Source organism: Simochromis diagramma, unplaced genomic scaffold, assembly GCF_900408965.1.
Source record: "Simochromis diagramma unplaced genomic scaffold, fSimDia1.1 OVJJ01000753.1, whole genome shotgun sequence".
NCBI classification, from domain to species: Eukaryota; Metazoa; Chordata; class Actinopteri; order Cichliformes; family Cichlidae; genus Simochromis; species Simochromis diagramma.
Genome location: NW_024387523.1, coordinates 12,420,868 through 12,435,264, shown reverse-complemented (window position 1 = coordinate 12,435,264; position 14,397 = coordinate 12,420,868). Strand labels below are relative to the sequence as shown.

The following is a 14,397-nucleotide window of genomic DNA, read 5'->3' as shown; positions in this document are numbered from 1 at the left end:
AGCATAATGGAACAAACATAAAACAGTCATGAAAACAGAACAGGCATAATTATGAACTGCAAGCTCTGAGCTTCCTTGACATGCACGCTGCAATATTAATAGATAAGTGCAGACTCTAGCAGACAAACATCTTCTTCCCGTCTTTCTTGATCATATTAAGTGCAGTAAGTGCTTGCATGCATATTTTTCTCAGCCTGACTGTGTTTAGATAAAAGAGCTGAATGCTTTCCTGACTACACATTACTGACACAAGACATCCATCCATCCATCCATTTCCTTCCACTTATGCGGTCCAGGGTTGCAGGAAGGCTGGAGACTATTCCAGCTGTTCTATCAAGGCAGAGTACACCCTGGACTAATCATTCATCTATCACAGGACCAAGATGCACACACTTAGACTGAATTAGGAAAAAACAAACAAACAAAAAAACCCACTTTTAATTGGTATTTAGATTATTTGGGTTTACAGTACACCTGTCTGGTGTGCTGCACACACAGGTTTAGTCAATTGCCCCTGAACCTGTGTGCTATTACTACTGTCAGACAAGCAAGGAGTCAGCAGCACATTAGCGTGTGCAACGATGTTCCAGTCATTGTTATTCATAAGATAATAAGTGGATACTTGCACAAAACTGGGCAGTGAAACTCAGCTAAAACACTGTATTTACATTTGACATTTTCTGCATTAAAATACGCCCAGTTGTGTTTGGACCAATTAAGGAGCTGCTGTCGAAAATTTTGTTCCTATTAATTTTGCTTCTGTGGTTTTGCAGACTGTTGCTGTTTCTGCTTCTGCTTCTTTTTCTGGCGGGTCACTTTAGGGGTCACCACCACAGCAGATCGTCTGCCTCCGTCTCATCTCCACCCTCAATATTCTCTGTGGTCTAATCGGTTGATGACACACTGCTTTAAAAGCGTCATTTGTAGAAAAATAATGACGACTATATTTTTGTGTTCTAATAACATTACTTTGATTGACGCTGTCATTGCGTAACTGTAGATTATTGTTTATCTTGATGGTTTACAGACCTAGCATATGCATGCATGGAGCATTGTTAATGATGATATGGACTGGCAAGATGTAATTCATTTCTTTGTCCAGTAAGAATGGTCTACTGGTGCACGATAACTCCATTACAGGTTATCTCTCTTTGCATTTTATCTAGTTTAGAGTCTAAAGCAGGAAGTCTGTCTCTCTCAGTGCCCCGTTCAAACCCCAGGACTTTCCTCTTTTCTTTTTCTTTTTTTTCTTTTTTTTGCAGGCTAATAGCTTGTGTTCATTTACGGCTGTAGTTTGATCATGCAAGTGAAACGTGTTACTCTTCTTAAGTGGAATAAGTGTGGATGTGGCTTTGAATAATAGATGAACCCCCGAAGTGTTATGGAATTATCTTGGCCTGACAACCTCCTCTGCAAGCACAATGTGGGAATGTGCCGATTCATTTTATGTTTAAAAAAGAGAAAGTCTGTGAATAAGAAAAGAAGCTTTTGAAACACCAGTCAATTGGATGACGTCAGCACCTGCCTGACTTTATTTAAAACCTGCATTTGCTTTAAATTTTCAGTTAACGCTTTGATCTACAACCATGTAGAAAGAAGTGCATCCACAAGCTCACATTCCTCGCAAACAGTGGTTATCTAGGCCATGGTCATAGAGCTGCTGACTGATATCCAGCTCCTGAATTTTATAAACAGTAACACTTGTTTTGAATATTTGCCCATGTGTTGTTGTTAATCAACATCTTGCTGCTATGTATGTGAAAACTTCTGTTTACTTTTCAGAAATAGGTCAGCATAGCTGGTAAATGAAACAATCAGCTTTAAATTATTAGTATCCTAATATGCCAAATTCTTTGTTTTTCCACTGAGTAATAGCTGATTTTAAGCTCTCACAGTACTCTGCAAAAGTCTAGTCCATAGTTCTCCAGGCTTCACGGAGGACAGTCAAAGCTTTTCTTTGGATGCTGGCTGCTTTTTGTTCTGCTCTCCATCCTGATGATCCCACACTGCTTAAATAATGTTGAGGTCGGGGCTCTGGGGAGACCCATCCATGACTGATAGTGTTTCAGTGTGTGTTTTTATATCCAGCTATGCTTTTCTGCAGTCTCTGTGTGTCTGGGATCATTGTCATGCATGTAAACTCTTCATCACCTCCATATATACCGGTGACAATTTGAATCAGACAGTTCAAACTTGGTTTCATTACTCCATAAGACTTGTTGCTGTTGATTTTCAGTTCAGTTCTTGTAATTTAGCATACCTCATCATTTTCTGCCTGTTTCCCTTCCTTGACAGTCACCCTTCCCCTGACACTATTTCTGATGAGGCTTCAGTGCACAGATCAACTGAAGGGCCACATGTATCCGGTGTCAGGTCTTCACTGGATTTTCCCCTATTTTTTAATTTTCAGCTACTGTTCGTCTGGTATAAACAGTTATTTATAGTTACTTCTTCTTTTGTCCTCTGTTTGTCCAGCTTCCTCAAAATTATTGAGGGCGCTCGGCAAACCATCCAAAAACATACAAGGTTTTTAAGTGTGCAAGCTTTTTAATAATAATAGGGAATCACCTTTTTGGTGTTAAAATACTATTTTATGCCTGTGAAACATTGTTATTTTTGAGACTGTTAGTAAATTCAGGTAAAGAAGTGGGGAAAAAATAAATGTCTATGTGATAGGCTGCTAGTTACAAAAGTCCCCAAAGATAGACACAAAACTAGCTCATCCCGTGGAGTTATGTGCTCTGATGTGCTTCAGTGTTAAGTGGCTTAATTTAAAAGACAAACTAAAAAAAACCCTCACAACATTAAACTGACAATTGACAAGGAAAAGTGAGTAAAAAAGGCTTTTTGAAAGTCTGCAAAGCTATTGCTCAAGACCACTTTTTAAAAGAATTACAAAAGCTTTTGGCTCTTTTAAAGTAAAATAGAAAGAAGTGAGGGGGGGCTTGAAACGTTTGCACAGCACCGTACAATTGTAGTAACTTAAGTAAATATAATTGCGTTCATTCTACCAACGAGCTAAGGCTGAATAGCCCAAGACTAGAGCCACAAACAGACGAGACTGCTTCAGTCAGTCTGCTGCTTTTGGATAAACTCGACACATTTCAGATCTAACACAGAGATCATAAAATCAACTAACCAAAAAAAAAAATGTATGTGTAAACATTGCAGCAGGTCAATCAAGAGTTTTGAGTATCGACCCCCTCGTCACTTACAAGCTTAAATTTTGGGTGGTACCATTTAGCGCCTTTTCTGTTCTGTTAACGAGGAACGTTTACGGGCGGCTTAAATTCTTGTTCATCATTACGTAAACATCTCAAAACACTTGCACAAAATAGTTTACTGAAATGCTGTCTGTCCACATGCTCAGAAAGGTCCGAGCATAAATATTTCCACCTCGTTGTGGGTTTTTTTTCTTTCTTTTTTTCTTCCTTTTTTTGAGGTTGTGTAGGTTTGGACTTTTTGTTCCATTTTGGAAGAGGGATATGCATATTAACTGCATTTGTGGAAATATGCCAAAATGAGCTCGTTAGAGTTTGACTTCAGATCGTAAGACTTTTAACTTTGAAAGAATGGGGTGGTGTAATTTCTTCAGTAGTGTTGTACAGTTTTTGAGTTTTAGTGAGCAGATGGTGACATGGAAGAAATGTCACGTTCGCCAACCTCGACAGATATGTCGTAGCATCCTGGATGAATCATGAGGGCTTAAAGCGACTACAAAGTCAGGACATTCAAGGAGGAGTTTAGATAGTTTGGACAGATTAATAAAGCTCTGGCGTGCTTCTCTCTTTGCTAGCTTTCGTCCCTCTGTCACAGTTTGCTGACAGTCGGAGTATATCCCAGATATTCTTAGCTCTATAGCCAGGACATAGGTCCTCTAAATATTTTCACTTCCTCAGGTCAGGATAGTTTCCAAGTTTGGCTCTGACGGCACGGCCGATCACATGACCGCTCATTTCGCATGCAGGCCTGTCATCTTGCTAATATTTCCGTGTCTTGGAACATGAAAGACTTAAATGAGGATATGATATATTTCAATTGGCATGTTTTGTTTTCACCGCTGTGGCTGAGCTGAAATGTTTTCCCGCTTGGGCGCTCGCCTTTCGGAGGCTCCCTGGAAGAACCGAGAGTCCCGACTGTTTGTATTTATGGGGCTGACTCTAACCAAAGTTGACCTCAGCCTGGGTGGAGCAAACATCTGTTTTTTGTATGTGTCGCTTGCACAGATGGCCTGTTGAGCTCTCAGCTGGAGATGAAGATGTCATCGTCTTGCACAAGCTGTAAATGTTTAATTTAGGCGTTTGGCCTGATGATCAGCGATCTTTTGTGACAGTATAAACCATCTGAGTCACTCTGTTGTTGCAGACTGTGGTAATTAGGGGGAGCGAGAGGTGGAAGTGAAAGTGTGAGCTGCACTGGTTGATGATATCTGAATCCATACATGAATTCATCGTTACTCTCAGCCCATGTTTTAATGCCAACATTTTAGATGCAGCAGCAGCTTGGCTCTCGAACAAGGGCGAACCTTGCTCTTTATTTTTGGCGTGCTAAATGTCACTGATAGGTTAGCTGTCTACTCTGACATATACACACAGAATAAGTCTTGGGCTTAATTTGTTGTGCTTGTAGATGGCTATTAAGGCTTCAACAGTTTAGACTAACACAGTGGAGCTGGAGTAGGGGGGCACTGATGGCATATTCATAAGCTATAATTACCCATAAGTAATCCAGTCACCTCACTGAGTGTGTTTTTAATTCCTAGGCTTGAAACAGATGCATTGTTTGTCTTTCCTTGCATGTGAGCTTTAAGTTTTCTCGGCTGTTGTCGTCTTATCTTTGAATTTACCGCTTTTTTTTCTCTAACAGACAGACCTGTTTCCTCCTCACTCGAAAAACGCCTACTTCCTCTACTTCCTCCTTCTGTCTCAGCACTCTGTCGGTTGTTCTTTTGCCTCAGGCGAAGCACTGCACAGACCAGACCGTGGTGAACTTTTTGTTTGTGGCTTGTGATGCTGAAGTCACTTTACTTGGAGGCAGATTGTCACACCGAAGTCGCCCTCTCCATCCTGTTATTGTAGTCGCATGCACAAGAAGCAGGTTGATTGGGAAGAAAGCTAAGAGTACTGGTGGATGTCTTGCGGGTGAGTCCTCAAGTCTTCAGTACTTTTCACTCTTTAAAAGGCTACACAGGATGCAGTAGGCCTCAGGGTGTGGCTCCGTGTGCTCCCCTGCCTCCTTTAATCTCCAGTGTGCCACCTCCTTAAGCACGGCCATTGTGTGGTAGGATGTTTGCCGTCTGGAGTGGTAAAAGTCTTGGTATGTCTGTTCCAAGAACAGGGAACTTGCGTGGGTTTTCCTCCAGCAAACCAAAGAAGAATTGCGCTGTCAAAGAACGGACGAGTTTAAAGACAGCTGAGTCTTGTGGCCTCGTAATTTGGTGGGATGGAAATGTGGTGTCAGTAGTTTATGATTTTGGATTGGCTAAAGAAAGTGTATACTTACACAGCTGATAAATCTGCTGCATTGGAAAGTAATTACTTGGCAATACGAATGTTCCCTCACGATAAACATTAAGGATTAGTTTTGTGCTTTGGGGCCTAATTTTGCCTTAGATTTTTTTTCTATTTCTCTGTCTCTGTTTTTTTGTCTCCTCATCACTAATAATTTCCGTGTTTTTATTACTTGGTTTTACAGAATATCATCCAAGTACCTCTAATTGTTTCTGATTCACTTGTTTACCTTAATTTGCCAGCTTGCTCTGCTCCGAGCGCTATACTTAGGCTATGTTTGTTCTGTGTTTGGTGGTGCATCATAGCTCCATGCTCATTTCTTTTCTTGTGTGTGTAGATTTATGTTTAAAAAACATAGAGATGGTATATTGAGTGGCACATGTAAACTCATAAATGCAAAAGTCAGCTTGGTGTTAGCGGCATAACTGCCTTGAAAGAGATTGGCTGGCTGCTGCTGAGAGTTGCTACGAGCAGCTGGTAGCGACCTTTGACAGGATATCCTGCTAGTGTTGTGTGAGCGAAGGCGGTTTGTGACACAGAGGCCCGCTGAGAGGCACATGGGTCGCACAGAGGCTTTAGAAATTTTAGAAAATGGTCTATTACATAATAAAAATATTTTTTTTTAAAAATGACTTGGCTAGATTGTTTTCTTTGTCTTGCTGGTATGCGAAGTCCCTCAGAACGTGACGCTTCCTGTTTGTTTGAATCTTGATGCCACATTTCTCAACCCTGTCCCTAGCTTTACCCTTTATGTCTTTGTCCTTTATTTGAAGCCTTTTTCTCAGCCCTTTGTCTTCCAATCAGTGGTTTTTCCTGTCGACTGGGTGTTAGGTATACGTGTGTTGTGGAAGAATGGGAAAACAACTAAATAAGCATGAAGATTTTAAGATTAAGTGTACTCTTGCTGTTATGCCTTTCATGGCTCTTGGGACTGTGCTCTGTTTTGTGTTGATACTCTATTCATCAGTGATTCCCAGCCAGGCGAGTTTTCTTTTTTTTTTCCAACCTCCTAAATGGTTGAATTGTGTTTAATTTATGCCAGCAGTAATAGTGCAAATGTAACTGAGCTGTAATAACTACTATTATGCACACTTCTGTATCGTTAATTCAATCATATCAAGTTAAAGTAACATATTTGGAACATGAAGCGTCAGATGGTGTTCATAGTTGATCTACCTTAACTACAGGGTGTGTTTTGTATGTACGCTCACAATAAGTGTAACGTGAACATCTACTGTGTGTAGATGTGTAAAGGTGTCACCTTTAGAGCGACAATAACTCTAGGTCCTCTGCAGCACGACTGTGGCCTTTTGTCTCAACTCAAATAAAAGATGGTGGTCTTTTTGAAGACACGCACACACACACATGCACACACACATACACAGACACTAACCCCTGCAGCTAGGCGGGCCCTTTGTAGAGGCATCAGATGAAGAGCTTGAAGGGGTTCTTTTGAAATCCAGCCAGCACACAGACTAATACAGACACACCCACACAAAGACAAAGTTACTGATCTCTCCATATACAATTCTTGAAGCTCTCATGCGAAAGCAATAAACATGAAACCTCTCCCACACTAATAGTTCACATGATACCGTGAAACCTTGTGGTGCAGACACACTTCAGGCACACAAGAGCTTGGGTGACCAGATGTGTTATGATAGGATTTTTTACATTTACATTGCGTTTTGCTTGGTCTTTGTGGATATAGGGGGATAAAAAGGTCTTGTTAGTACTTGCACGTTTTGGTTTTCTTGAAGCATAATTAATACTGTTCAGCATGTGCAGGTAATCCCTGATTCAGACCGCTCCAATCAGTCCCTTTCTGCTCTTTTGTATGATGAAGGTGAGCGCAGTAAAGACCACGACGATATTATATGTCACGTACCAGCTATTTGCTGATAAGTTTAATAAATCGCAATCGGTCAAGCTCCACCCACCTGCTGTTCAAGCCTTCTTTTGACAAGGGTCAGCCAATCAGAATAAATGTGGCTGAAAGGTAGTGGGAATGGCTCTCGAACCAGGAGCTGGTCAGACGATAAGTGATGTGCTGTGCCAAGGCCTAGCGAAAGAAATGGGGACTTCTTTGAACTCTAGTAGAACCACAGAATGATAACAGATCTCCATTATGTAAGTTGTAAGAGGCTGAAGTTATAATGATGAGCAGTTAAGAAACTTGTTACAATCATGACAAGTAAGATGAGTCAAATAGAGAGTTGTCTTGGAGAGTGGAGAAATTTGGTTACATTTTTTACAACTTTAAATTATTTCTTTTTTTAAAAAGAAAAATGTAAATGCATTAATTATTAAACTGTGTATTTAACCAGACTTTAATAACCAAATAAATACTATGTAAAAGTGTTACCCGATCAGACTGTGTAATGCAGGGATGGGGGCTTATTTTCCTAGGGTTCGGCCCTCCACAACAGTCCCAGTTTCTAATGTGCCCAGTCCTGATCCTGGGTGAGGGTGTTTGCACATAACAGCCTCCTCAGGTCGTGCTGCTTTAAATGCCACTTAAATGTCCGAGTTTGAGAGCGACACTGAGGTAAATGTGTTAAAGGCGTCTGACGTTCATCAAGTGCTGCTAGGCGACACATCACGGTGTTTAAAAAGTGCCGTCTCATGGTCTCTGTCACAACATTGACGCTCTCACAGAAAGTTTCTTGGAGGAGCAGCCCAGTCTCAGCATACTCTAGCACAAGTCATCCTGCGGTCTGATACGTCCATATAATGCGATAATAACCCTTGTCTTTCTATTTTTAACCCTCTGTTTCTCCTTTTCTTTTGTTCTACTTTCTCAGATGTCTATAATGTGCTGATTTACTTTCTTTTTTGCTTTATTTCTGTTTTTTATTACATTTTCTCTGGCTTTCTATTTATTATCAGTACCCTTCATTTTAACTTTCTCTGACACGCTGTCGGCCCCGCTTTCATTTACGTTGCTTCTCGTAGCCTTCCTACCTCTGTTCCTACTCATGTTCCCTTGCCTTCACCTTCACCCTCCCCTCGTCCCTCCACAGATTGTGGGACCCTCCTATTACACATCATGAATTATTGAGGTGAAACCTAGTATTGCCTAACAAAACACAAGATTTCTCTCCCCTCTGTTTCCTCTGCTGTCATCATCTCTCTTCTCTTTACTGATGGCTTTGTTCCTTAATTTCTACCTCTGGCAGGTGACAGAATCACACAATAATAAACTGTTTAATGGACTATATGATTAAATTAAACTTATAAATGGAAAGATGCATAAATTGTACTTTGATAATTTCAGTCTCAGTCTTTTTTTTGTATTTGTCATTTATTTGGGTTTAAATAATGTTCAAAAGCAAAACAGTCATAATCCTTTTCTCTGCTTTTTTACCTAAATCAAATAATATTCTCTCTCTAAAGAAAACTGGTACCCTCTCCAAAATTCCAGTATCAACAAGGCTCTAGCTTCTTCTGTTTATATGTAATCATGGGGAAGATAGATACTGTAACCCAGCACTAAATGCCTCCTGGTAACAGCAGGTGGGCGAGTGTATAAGGACAGATTAATTGCACACATGTACTTTCAAAGCTTACAATAACTTTGGGCTTGACTCTGGAACAGTTAGACTGTGGGTTCATTGTATAAGAGTCATGGTGCTGAATAAAACGTGTAAATATGAAGATTTAAAAGAGAGCATCCAATAAGGCTTTTCTGGTCCTCGACTTACAGTGCCATGTCAAATTCTGACCCTATATTCTGAATGTTGTGACAGAAACCCAGACTCAGACCGGTCAGTATATTTTTTTTCCATCTTCTGTTGTCCAATTTTGATGAGCTTGTGCAAATTTCCCAGTTTTTCTTTGTTCTTAAACACTGCTCTCAGCTGACAGCAGGGGCACCCGGTGTGGTCTTCTGCCCTGCAGCCCGTCTGCTTCAAGATTTGACGTTGTGCGTTCAGAGATGCTCTTCTGCATACCTTCAGTGGTTATTTGAGCAACTGTAGCTCAAAGATGTCTGGCCACTCTCCTTTGGCAACAACTATCCAGAAAACTGCGGCTCAGTAGATATGTTCAGTTTTTGTACCATTCTCTGTAAACCCACGAGATGGTTATGAGGGAACATTCCAGTAGATGAGCAGTTTCTGAAAAACTCAGACCACCCTGTCTGGCATCAACAACCATGCCACATTCAAAGTCACTTAGATCACCCTTCTTCCCCATTCTTATTCGGCTTGACCATGTCTACATGCCTGAATCCATTGAGTTGCTGCCATTTGATTGGATGATCAGATATTTGCATTAACCAGCGGTTGAATATATGTACCTAATAAAGTGGCCGGTGAGTGTATATGTATTATTTGGGTCAAATTCTGCAAAATAATTTGTTTTTGGAGAGAGAAGCAGAGCACGGAGTGGAAAAAGAGGTCGATGAAAGCAATAAAACATCAGATGCGGTAGAAAAGCAGAGAAGAGAAAAGAAGCGGGGTCAGATCCAGAAGATAAAAAAAGATGGAATGAGCTCTTTATCCCGCTGGCCTGCTTAACCCTCTAGCAGAGCGTAAAATAAACACACTCAGTCACTCAAACTCAGCTAAACCAGGTTGCAGCAAATCACCTGCTCTGACATGATGAGCTGTGACAGCAGCTAGCGCGATAACAAGGTTCCATTTACAGTGTAAAGAGGCTGCAGCGAGATGCCAAAGTGACAGATAAGGGAATTGATACACAGACCACATGGCTCATGTAAATCATGATCTTTTGTAGATATGAGGGCAAACGTATACGGACGCCAGACATAATCCTGGTGTGAAAAGCTTGTTTCTAAGAAGCTGTTTGCAGGAGCGCGGCGTGTCGATCGCTAGAAAAACATGTTGATCGAATGAGTCCTGGACCACTTGTAGCTCTGGTGTGCTATGTGTGTTGAAACGTTGTGTTTCTCAATTAAATTGAAGCTTTAGATAATGTGTGTGTGTGTGTGTGGCCTGGTACATGCACATGTGTGTATTTCCAATCAATATGCCTCAAGGCAGTCCATCTTTGAGTCATCTGAAGTTCTTGGAAGATGATGACAAGGTGCTGGGAACACACACACATACAGATACAAACGCACAAACACGCACACACTTCTCATCCTTATTGGAAAAACAAATCCTGTGTCAGGAGAATGAGCTTGTACTCTGACTTAAGGTACAAACAAGTCTCTCGAATTCTTCACTTAATGGATCTTCCTGTAATTTTTGGTTATTTCTTTGTGTTATCACAGCAGGGTACTCGGTGAACTGAGCCTAAGTCTTGGTGCAAACATATCACAGTAGCTATCTTTGGCATTTATGCACTCCAGTTTCATGTTACTCATCAGATCCTGTTATGTCTGTGATAACATCAACAGAAATATGTCCCAGTGGACTTTATTGTTTGCCTTTAGTTACAACTGGAAGTCCCAGAAATTGCACTGGTAGGTTTAGTTAAAGCAATACGAAACAATTACATTCAAATAAACTGCTTTACTTATTTACTTTTTGTGAGTGTTTTTAAAAGACAAAAAGGGGATTGTTGATTAGAGAAATTATTTAAAAACCCAACATTGCACTCTGGTATCCAGCCATCCATTTTTTTTTTTATGCTTATCCAATTCATTATTCACATTTCATTTATTAGGTGTTATAAATGCCAGTACCATCGAATATCATCAAATAGCTAATATAGGCTTAGAACCTAAAAAAACCCAACTGGGTTCTGTTGAGGGTCCCTGATATTTTAGATAATGCTAACATGTTGGTGCAGAAAACGGTGTCAGCTTAAAGTCTTAGATTCACTGTGATGGTGTGTTAACCTTAAAGGATAAAGTTTAGCATGTACCCTTCATCTCATGAGGCTCTTTAATGCACTGTGTTGTATGTGTGCTGGAATAATCAGGAAAACTTTGGAAATGGGATCATCTGAAGAGCATGTGAATGTACAAGCTTTAGCTAATGTTATGGCTCTTCATCCAACAGCTGTTGAGATATTTCACTTAAACGTTGCTGTGATATTTTAACCTGAGGAAACTGACAAATTAAACAGTGGACTAACATTAAAATCACTGGAATATCAGGGCTAAAAATGTTGACGGCAGTCTCAAGAACAGCAGATTTCTAGCTTTCATTTTCTGTCTCTCTGTGACTTCGGGTCAGTTTTGAGAGGGATGATTATCTGTACATAGATGACTAATGCGAGTTTCTTTGTGTAATGCAACTGAATGAATCATACATGTGTTAGTACAGTAAGGCTCCTGTATTTGGGACATGTGTTTTTAACATGGAAAAAACAGGATGAGCCTGAAATGTATTTTTTCTTCTTCTTTTCTTAAAAGGCACATTTTTGTGAACAAATAGAAAAGCAGGATTCAAGAATTCAGTTTATCCAGATGTTTACATAGATCTCTTTCAGTGTTGTCTTTCCATTTTGTTTTTCCTCATCTTTTGTGGCATTATCTTTTCTGCGTAAGGTTACAGAGCTGGAAAGCGGAGCAAAACATTAATTTACTGAACATCACTGAAGGCAAAGTGTATCAGAAAGTATTTAACATGCATTAAGAAACCGTTCTAATCTTCAGCAGGCACGCTCGTTCAACGCAGAGGGCTGGAGTGACTCATTTTTGTGAAGTTGTGACAAACGTGACTTGAGTATGGGCATGCAGTTTGGAAAGAAAATGCATCCACATCTCAAGCTATTGATGCAGCAGCTGCCATGGCAACGGGCCCTTGAATAAAGGCTATGTGGATTATTATGGGGTGAATCACACACAACGCCAGGCCGGTGTCCTTAAATTAACACACGCTCTTTAAATGTACACGTGCATAGATTACATGTGGTCAGTGTTTGTAAACATGTCTCCAGTCATCCATCCACAGGTGCTTTTGCCATGTGTATTAACACTATAATAACACCATATTCCGCTCAGCAGTTTTCTCCCAGGAATTAGTCTGAGCCAGCCATTATACATTATGCATTTTCAAATTAAATATGTAATCAGACTTCTTCACCAGGAACTAGGATTATCTGAGTTTTTTAGACAAGCTGAGAAGGTAAATTATTGATGCCTTCCTCAGTTGATTAGGCGGATTTCTATGCTACATTTTCCACTCGAGACTCGTCCACCGGCGGGTTTCATTAGACCCCCTGCAAGGACACAGAAGTGGTTTTGCTCAGCTCTCCCCGCACGATTCCGGGTGACTCTGATTTGCCTTTCTTTAAGCTGTGGAAGCACAAACTGGCTTATCCACAGCCTTTCAGGTCGATCTGGCTGTCGTCTCCTATGTGAGATATCATGCCGTTTTTGGTGCCCTGAAGGGCTGTGCACCGGGACAGGGGTCAGGGAGGAGGATTACAGGTTCAGTGTTAGTGTAGGGGTAATTGCATGAAAGTGGAGTGAGTGTTGACGTATTTTGCCTTTGCTTTGTTTATGAACAAGAGTTCACATGGTTGCTTATACAGATTCAAGGTATAATTGTAAAATTCAGTTACGTTGCGACCCATCCCCAAGTCAAGTACTAACATCCATCTTCTTTAATCTGTGCTTCATCGTTTTTCTGCTTTCCTTTTGCAGATCAACTTTTTTTTGTTTTAGCTTTTTTTAATCTGCAGCTAATCAAGTCTTTTTTATCAATCCAAGCTAAGATATCTGGGTCATGTCACTAAAGTAGTTTACTCAGACTTGACAGAGCTCACCCAGAATAACAGAAGACATTGCTCAGATCTTTTCAAGGTTGTTTCATGCGCCCCATGATGAGTAAACTGACCTTTTATATGCTAAATTGAAGGGATACCCCTTAAAGCAAGTGCTACTGCACAGGGCTGTGGAAGAAGCTCTGCGCTACTAACGTGTTTAACCGCTTGCTTTTGACTCTTATGTTCATGCTAATGTGGTTTAATGTGGCAGTTACATCCTCTCTCCCAAACTACAGGAACTATTATGTGAAAATGTCCAAAGGGACTTTCAAACTGAACTGTTCCACTGCTTGAGTCACAGGAAGATGCTGCTGAGTGGTTTATGGTTTTTCTGCTGGACAAAAATGTCTGAATTGAGAATAGAACCAAGAGTAGCAGTTGAATTTTGACTCGAACACCAGTGAACAATTTGAATATATCCAGATGTGTGGACTTTTTGTCTTCCCTTTTGGCAGTGGGAGTAAATGCACTTAGTTGCTCTAACGTCCTTCTGAATTCTTGTACAGAAAGTAACTGCAGTAACCACATTTAAAACTCCAGTTTTGCAAAATACAGAGAGATTTACGTGGCTGTGATAGGCTTAATCAGCATTGTGTGAGCTTGTTTGGCAAGGGCTCGAATTTATTGGATGGTTATTTATATGTAAATGTACCACACTCCAACTTTAAATTAGTCTACCCCTGGAAAAATTGATCTCAGAGGACAAATAAAAAGTCTGCCTGCCTTAGTTTGCATAAGCGATAGTCAGAAGTTTAACTGCATTCACGTATGACTTTCAGTGCCAGTATGTGCAGGAATAAGCATGCAGAGCATAGTTCTTAACTGAAGAGCCTGTCCTAGCTGTGGGCTAATGAACAGCATGCAGTGTATTTGTGGTTTTTAAACTGGTACTGATGCTAAACCCCCCACTGTTGTTGGCCAGCCTTACCTGAGATGCTTTCTTGGTACGAAATAAAAAGAGCCAGAGTGTTTACTTTCTTGTGGGTGCACAAATTATAGTAAATTGATGTAAGTAGGTCAGTTGACTAACTTCCTCTAAAAATTTAAATGCTATACGAAAGTGATCTTATTGGTTTTAGCAGTTCACTAGCTTCTCCTGAAGATGAGTTTCATTTGCTTGCGCTCACCCCCCCACCCCCAGAGCGCTGTGTCTTATTTTTCAGGGCTGTCCTTGTTGGCCTTAAAATAGTCTTTGAATTTC

The 14,397-nt window shown here is 40.5% G+C and overlaps 1 protein-coding gene across 5 annotated transcripts in view; it reads left to right on the top strand.

Annotated features, from left to right (window-relative positions):
• Positions 1 to 14,397, top strand: part of elmo1 (engulfment and cell motility 1 (ced-12 homolog, C. elegans)) — a 105,262-nt gene that overhangs the window by 29,141 nt on the left and 61,724 nt on the right. Inside the window, exon 1 of one of the 5 annotated variants that reach the window (XM_040020992.1) lies at positions 1,877 to 5,141. The exons of 1 other annotated variant lie outside the window; for it this stretch is intronic. The gene's annotated coding sequence lies outside the window, so the exon portion shown is untranslated. Of the gene's footprint in view, positions 1 to 1,876; positions 5,142 to 14,397 lie in introns of those variants that run through there. 3 more of the 5 variants (XM_040020990.1, XM_040020995.1, XM_040020994.1) reach the window with 3 other exon arrangements.